We start from the raw sequence: 6,330 nt of genomic DNA on the forward strand, positions 1-6,330 counted from the left end.
AGGTATGAAAACGAGCAATAGTCCATGAAAAGGGCGCACCTTCCATATGCATATGAGCCACATCACTAGAGAGGGTCCAGAGCGAAGTTCACACAGTCAGTAGCGAGTGTGTTCACCTTGATCATTGATACCAATCTAATTAAAATTAGCTCCACTATTACATGTGGATCTAAAGACAGCCAGTTGGAGCTCATGTCCACCAATCAAAACCTTATTTGCAGAATCCTGCCAGTGATTTAAAACTAACAACACTGCGTAGTCCCCAATGTCCAGGTAACATTTCGTCTGTAAATAATAATTTAAATATTGACCAATCACACTTCGCCTTTTATAACGTTATTTGGGAGCATACAAATTCTAAAAATATCGGGCGAGTCTATTTTAGTGGCCGCAGTACAGCGAACCATACCAATACGTACGGGGTGGGTTATCAGTCTTCAATTTTACATTAAAAATTATTTATTTATTTATAAAATTAAACAAAACTAAATCAGTCTTCAGTTTTACATTAAAAATTATTTATTTTATAAAATAAAACATGTTTTAAGGCATTCGTAATTCACACGAAACATGTCGTATACCCTCAGGATAATTCGGAATGTTTTCAAATTATTTTTAAATCACTGGCAGGATTCTGCAAGTAAGGTTTTGATTGGTGGACATGAGCTCCAACTGGCTGTCTTTAGATCCACATGTAATAGTGGAGCTAATTTTAATTAGATTGCATTGATACAGGCCTGGCGCACTGAAGTACGGGATGTGAGGGTTGCTGGCTGGAATCTGTTTCGCAGATGCGTGGATCGGATCCATGTGTCTTGGCGAGGGGTTGTCACGGGTGGTCGGCCGCTACGGGGACGGTCCGTGCCCTGGTTGTTTTGTCGATATCGTTGCCATAAGTGCCATAATATTATGGTGTTTCTGTGGACGTTGAATTGATGTGCGACGTCACGCTGCGAAGTCTCAGATGACTCGCCATCTGTCATTTTCACTGAGGCGTGGCATGACGAAATTGCATCAAACAGTTCACTAATGGTCTTTTTCTGACTTCTGGACTTCTGAAGGCTGTACAGAATGGCAATGATTTGCGACTGAATGTCTGGCCTTTTATGGTGAACACTGGACAGGGACAGGATTTCTCCCGAATATTCCATGTTTCGCTGCAACAACTGCTTGGTTGCATTTCTTCGATCTGTTTAATGCACGTTTCGTCGCGTGAGAATTAAAAGGTCGTAAGTGGCAGATACGGCCTAAAACGTGACATATTGTCACAAAAAATCGTAGCTGTGTCCCTAATAGCATCGCTTATACAGAATAATTTAAATCGTCGTAAGTGAATCACAGATACCAATTTGCACAAAAATAGACGTAACTGACACATACGACTTTCCTCCGATTTGCTTTCTGTCCATTATGTGAACACGACTGGTCGTATGTGGTAGATACACCCTTTTTAAATAAATATATATATATATATATATATATATATATATATATATATATATATATATATATATATATATATATATCCATATATACAAAGTTTCCAACATATACTTTGTATCTGTAGATGTTTTCAAATTATTTTTAAATCACTGACAGGATTCTGCAAGTAAGGTTTTGATTGGTGGACATGAGCTCCAACTGGCTGGTGGACATGAGATCCACATGTAATAGTGGAGCTAATTTTAATTAGATTGAATTTTAATTCATAATAATGTTGTATATGGCATATACGACCAAAGTGCAAGCATAATTACACTGATTTTGTATGTATTTAATTATATGTTACGGTAATCGAGTTCCGTCTTTCAGCTGCCTTTGAATATCTACATGATTGCCTTACATGTAGGCATTATGGATTAACAATATTGCACATACAAATGCAACTGTAAGTTATCCAGGACAAAGTCCAGTAACAAACGACGGTGTAATCAGACGTAAGGTTAAAGTTACATTCGTTGGTTACCATACTATAACAGCATGTACAAATGTGAAATACAAGCTCAAAGGCACTTTTTAAAAAGTCGTGTGTGTTCGCTATGAACGGATATCGTCAAACGTATACGCTTGATTCGTCGCCTGTGCCGCCATAGCTCGGCAAAGCACAAACGACAGCCTGTTGTCAGTTTCAGTTAACACGTGCGTTTGCCGATTTCAAATTGTAGGGTTCGTCTCAAAAAATTAAAAGTGAAATCTTGCGCTGTACGAAGAACGTTCGGTTGAGAATACGGTACTAGAGTCTTTAGTTAAAACCGGTTTGATCTTGACAACGTATTATCGACAGTCGTACCTTCCTATTTCAGAATTGATATTTTATAAAGTGTTAGTAGAACTTTCAAAGTTTAGTTTGTATACTAGTAACACATTAATCATGTATATATTTTTTAAATAAAATATACTAAGTAGACAATGAACGTTTTCACTTCTTAATTTTACGTGTTAAAATCGACAAATTGAAATAAATATTATTTCGTTTGGAAAGGGTAAAGTTGGGGGTGGGGGGGTAACGACATCAAAGATAAAGCATATTGATTTAATAATCATCTGACCCCATACAACCGTAAATAAAATGTGATGAGTGCGTTGTTAAATAAAACATATCCTATCCTTCCTTCTATCTTCTGTTGGATGTCTAACATTTGGTAATTTTTACATATAATCTTAGAGAGGAATCGGGTGCATGTGCAGGGGGGGGGGGGGGGGGTATTGGAGGTCGAAACCCTTACTTGCCCAAGCTTTAAAAAAATTGAAATGTATTTTTTGGGGGAGCATGGCCCCATATAAACTTCGCTTAACACAGTCTATAACCCCAACCCCGCTGAAATCCCTGCACACGCGCCTTGGAAACCCGATACATTTTTTTTTTTAGCAAGGGATCGTTTATATGTACCATCCCACAGACAAGATATCACATACCATGGTCTTTTTGTATACCCGCCGATGGGGATCGATCCTAGACTGACCGCGCATTTCCAAAAAAAACACCTTTTTAGGTCCAAGTAATGAATAAAAATAACATATAGTCTTGAAAAATGTTACGTAAATCGAACACAGTACCCTCTTCCTCTACCCCTAGAGCATTACGTAATTAGTAACACCCCCTTACATGTAACGCGTATGCCAACAGCTGGCCACTGTCAAACTTTCATGGCAAATCCCCCACTCACCGACCCCTGGAAAGGCGTTGTACCATACCTCTATGGATATAAATATGTTTTGGAGATATGAGACGACCCCTCAATCAAGACAGTTAAATTTGTTCAAAAATTGCGAAATCTCACGTGATCTCTTGTTGGGGAATTCTATACTTGTGATAAGCCAATGAAAACCGAGATCGGTACGAGCCCGTCAAAAGTGTCCCACTTTCAAAATACCTGCTTTGTTTTTGACCTGGATAAGCCAGCGTAGTGAAACCAATGCGGAGTGCGGCGTCATATAAGCACCAAACGTAATTGGATTTTCTGTTCTATATGCTTAAATAATAAAAATATTTCAGGGAATGTAGTTTTAAAAGGCGAATAAAGTGAATGTGGCCTCAACGTAAACGATAGCAATATCCATAAATTTTGATTAACTTTACAGTTAACGAATATTTGCAACAGAATGTTGAACGTGAACATGACACACACACACACACACACACACACACACACACACACACACGCCAAAACATTAGCACAACATAGCACGCACAACAGAAGCTGAGCATGACATAGCACACACAACAGAACCTGAAGAAGAACATGACAGAACACACACACAACATACCATGATCATGACATAGAAACACAAGAGAATTTGAACATGACATATCACGCACAACACGCGCAGAAAATAATTTAGCACACACAACGAAAACCTGAGGATTGATCACTTCACACTCAAAACAACACGGAGAGAACACTGCACATAACATAGTCTGGAGATATCACTGAACACACATGATACATAACTTGGAGAGATCTCTGAACACAGTAGAACCTGAAGAGATCACTGAACACAATAGAACCTGGAGAGATCACTGAACACACAACAGAACCTGGGAAGATCACTGGATCACTGGACTCACAACAGAACCTGGAGAGATCACCGAACACACAACAGAACCTGGAGAGATCACCGAACACACAATAGAACCCGGAGAGATCACTGGACACACAATGGAACCCAGATAGATCACTGAACACACAATATAACCTGGAAAGATCACGGACACACAACAGAACCTGGAGAGATCACTGTACACACAACAGAATCTGGAGAGATCACTGAACACACATCATAACCTGGAGAGATCTCTGAACACAGTAGAACCTGAAGAGATCACTGAACACAATAGAACATGGGGAAATCATTGAACACACAACAGAACCTGGGAAGATCACTGGATCACTGGACTCACAACAGAACCTGGAGAGATCACCGAACACACAACAGAACCTGGAGAGATCACCGAACACACAATAGAACCCGGAGAGATAACTGGACACACAATGGAACCCAGAGAGATCACTGAACACACAATATAACCCGGAAAGATCACTGGAAAACACAACAGAACCTGGAGAGATCACTGTACACACAACAGAATCTGGAGAGGTCACTGAACACACATCATAACCTGGAGAGATCACTGAACACACGGAGAGATCACTGAACACACAATATAACTTGGAGAGATCACTGAACACACAATGGAACCCGGAGAGATCACTGAACACACATCATAACCTGGAGAGATCAAGGGACACACAACGAAACCTGGAGAGATCACTGAACACGCAACAGAACCCGGAGAGTACACCCAAGACACAACAGAACCTAAAAAGATCACTGGACACACAACAGAGCCTGGAGATATCATTGAACACACAATAGAACCTAGAGAGATCACTGGACACACAACAGAACCTGGGGAGATCACTCAACACGCATTATAACCGAGGAGAGATCACTGGACACACAATAGAACCCGGAGAGTAACCCTATGCACAGCAGAAGCTGTAGGGGTTACTATTCGCTCAATATAACCTGGAGAGAATCCTGCATATTCAACAGGTGGACATGGTATAGTGTTCACTACTTCTGGATTTAATAGTCAGGACATACCCTCATTGGAAATGTAAACCCTATATCCTTTGAATGAGCTTCACTTGAACCCGGTGTATCCCAAACCAAATTGATGCTAAACATAGTTTCTTCATTAAAGGATATCAGTTTCAGTTTGCTGAACTATTCTGGTTTGTCTGTTGCACTAGCTGATAAACCAGGTGTTTTTGAAACTAGTGAAGTACACCCTGAGGCAGCAGAACCAGGAACTATTTGCAAAAGGAGTCACATGGCACACAGAACACGGAACGAATATTGCACACAACATGACATCAACTTATCTGATGACTCATAGGGAACGAATACTTGCCTAAAAAAAAGAGGTTTTGTACGGACAAGTTATCTGATTCTGATGCACCATCATCAAACAACGAACGTGGAGCACGGTGTTTGTGCCAGAAAGAAATTTTTGGGTATGGCTCTATGGAATTTAATGCAACCACAGTCAACAGGGGTATAATAAATAAAATGGGTTAAGTCATTGGGTTAATAATGATCAGAGTAATTAATTTTGTCAAAACGTTAACTTAAAATAATAATTCTGCAAAAATATTTCGGTATGACACCATACCCATTTTACCTTCTGGCAGAAACCCTGCACCAGATAAGGTCACACAAAACCAGGGGTGGGTAAAAGAAAACAAGGATTTCACGAGTCAGAGTAGTTTTTTCACATTACTATTTTGTTCAATTGGTGATTTTATTTATCGTATTATTATTAACAAAAGTAAAATAACTGGGGTTTTTCACGTAATAGGCCTATTTTGTTTAAGCGGTGATTCTATTAATACATACTTCTAGTTTTATTCCTTTTTGAATGTTTGTTTCCAAATATTTTCTATTTACAAGTTTTCTCCTTTTTAAAAATAAATATGTCATTTGCAAAACTGAAATGTTTTAGAAGTGACGGTTCTTTCAGAATAAATATTCAAATTTACTTGATATAGGGCCTACTGTTGGTCGTAAATGACGCATTAAATTTAATCATGAATAATTGTCGTAACTACAACTATTTAAACAAATAACTAAAACACCTAATACGCTATAAATACCGCAAATATACAAAGAAATCGTAAATATGTTCAGCTTCCATTGTCATTAAAACAAATTCGACATCTTAACTACTGATCGAGAAAAACAGTTTTCCTTCATTATCTCGGATTTTTTAAAATGAATTTTGATGCACTTACGTCCTGGCTCTCACGCGATGATTTTCTCTGA

This window comes from Gigantopelta aegis, chromosome 6, assembly GCF_016097555.1.
Source record: "Gigantopelta aegis isolate Gae_Host chromosome 6, Gae_host_genome, whole genome shotgun sequence".
Taxonomy (NCBI): Eukaryota; Metazoa; Mollusca; class Gastropoda; order Neomphalida; family Peltospiridae; genus Gigantopelta; species Gigantopelta aegis.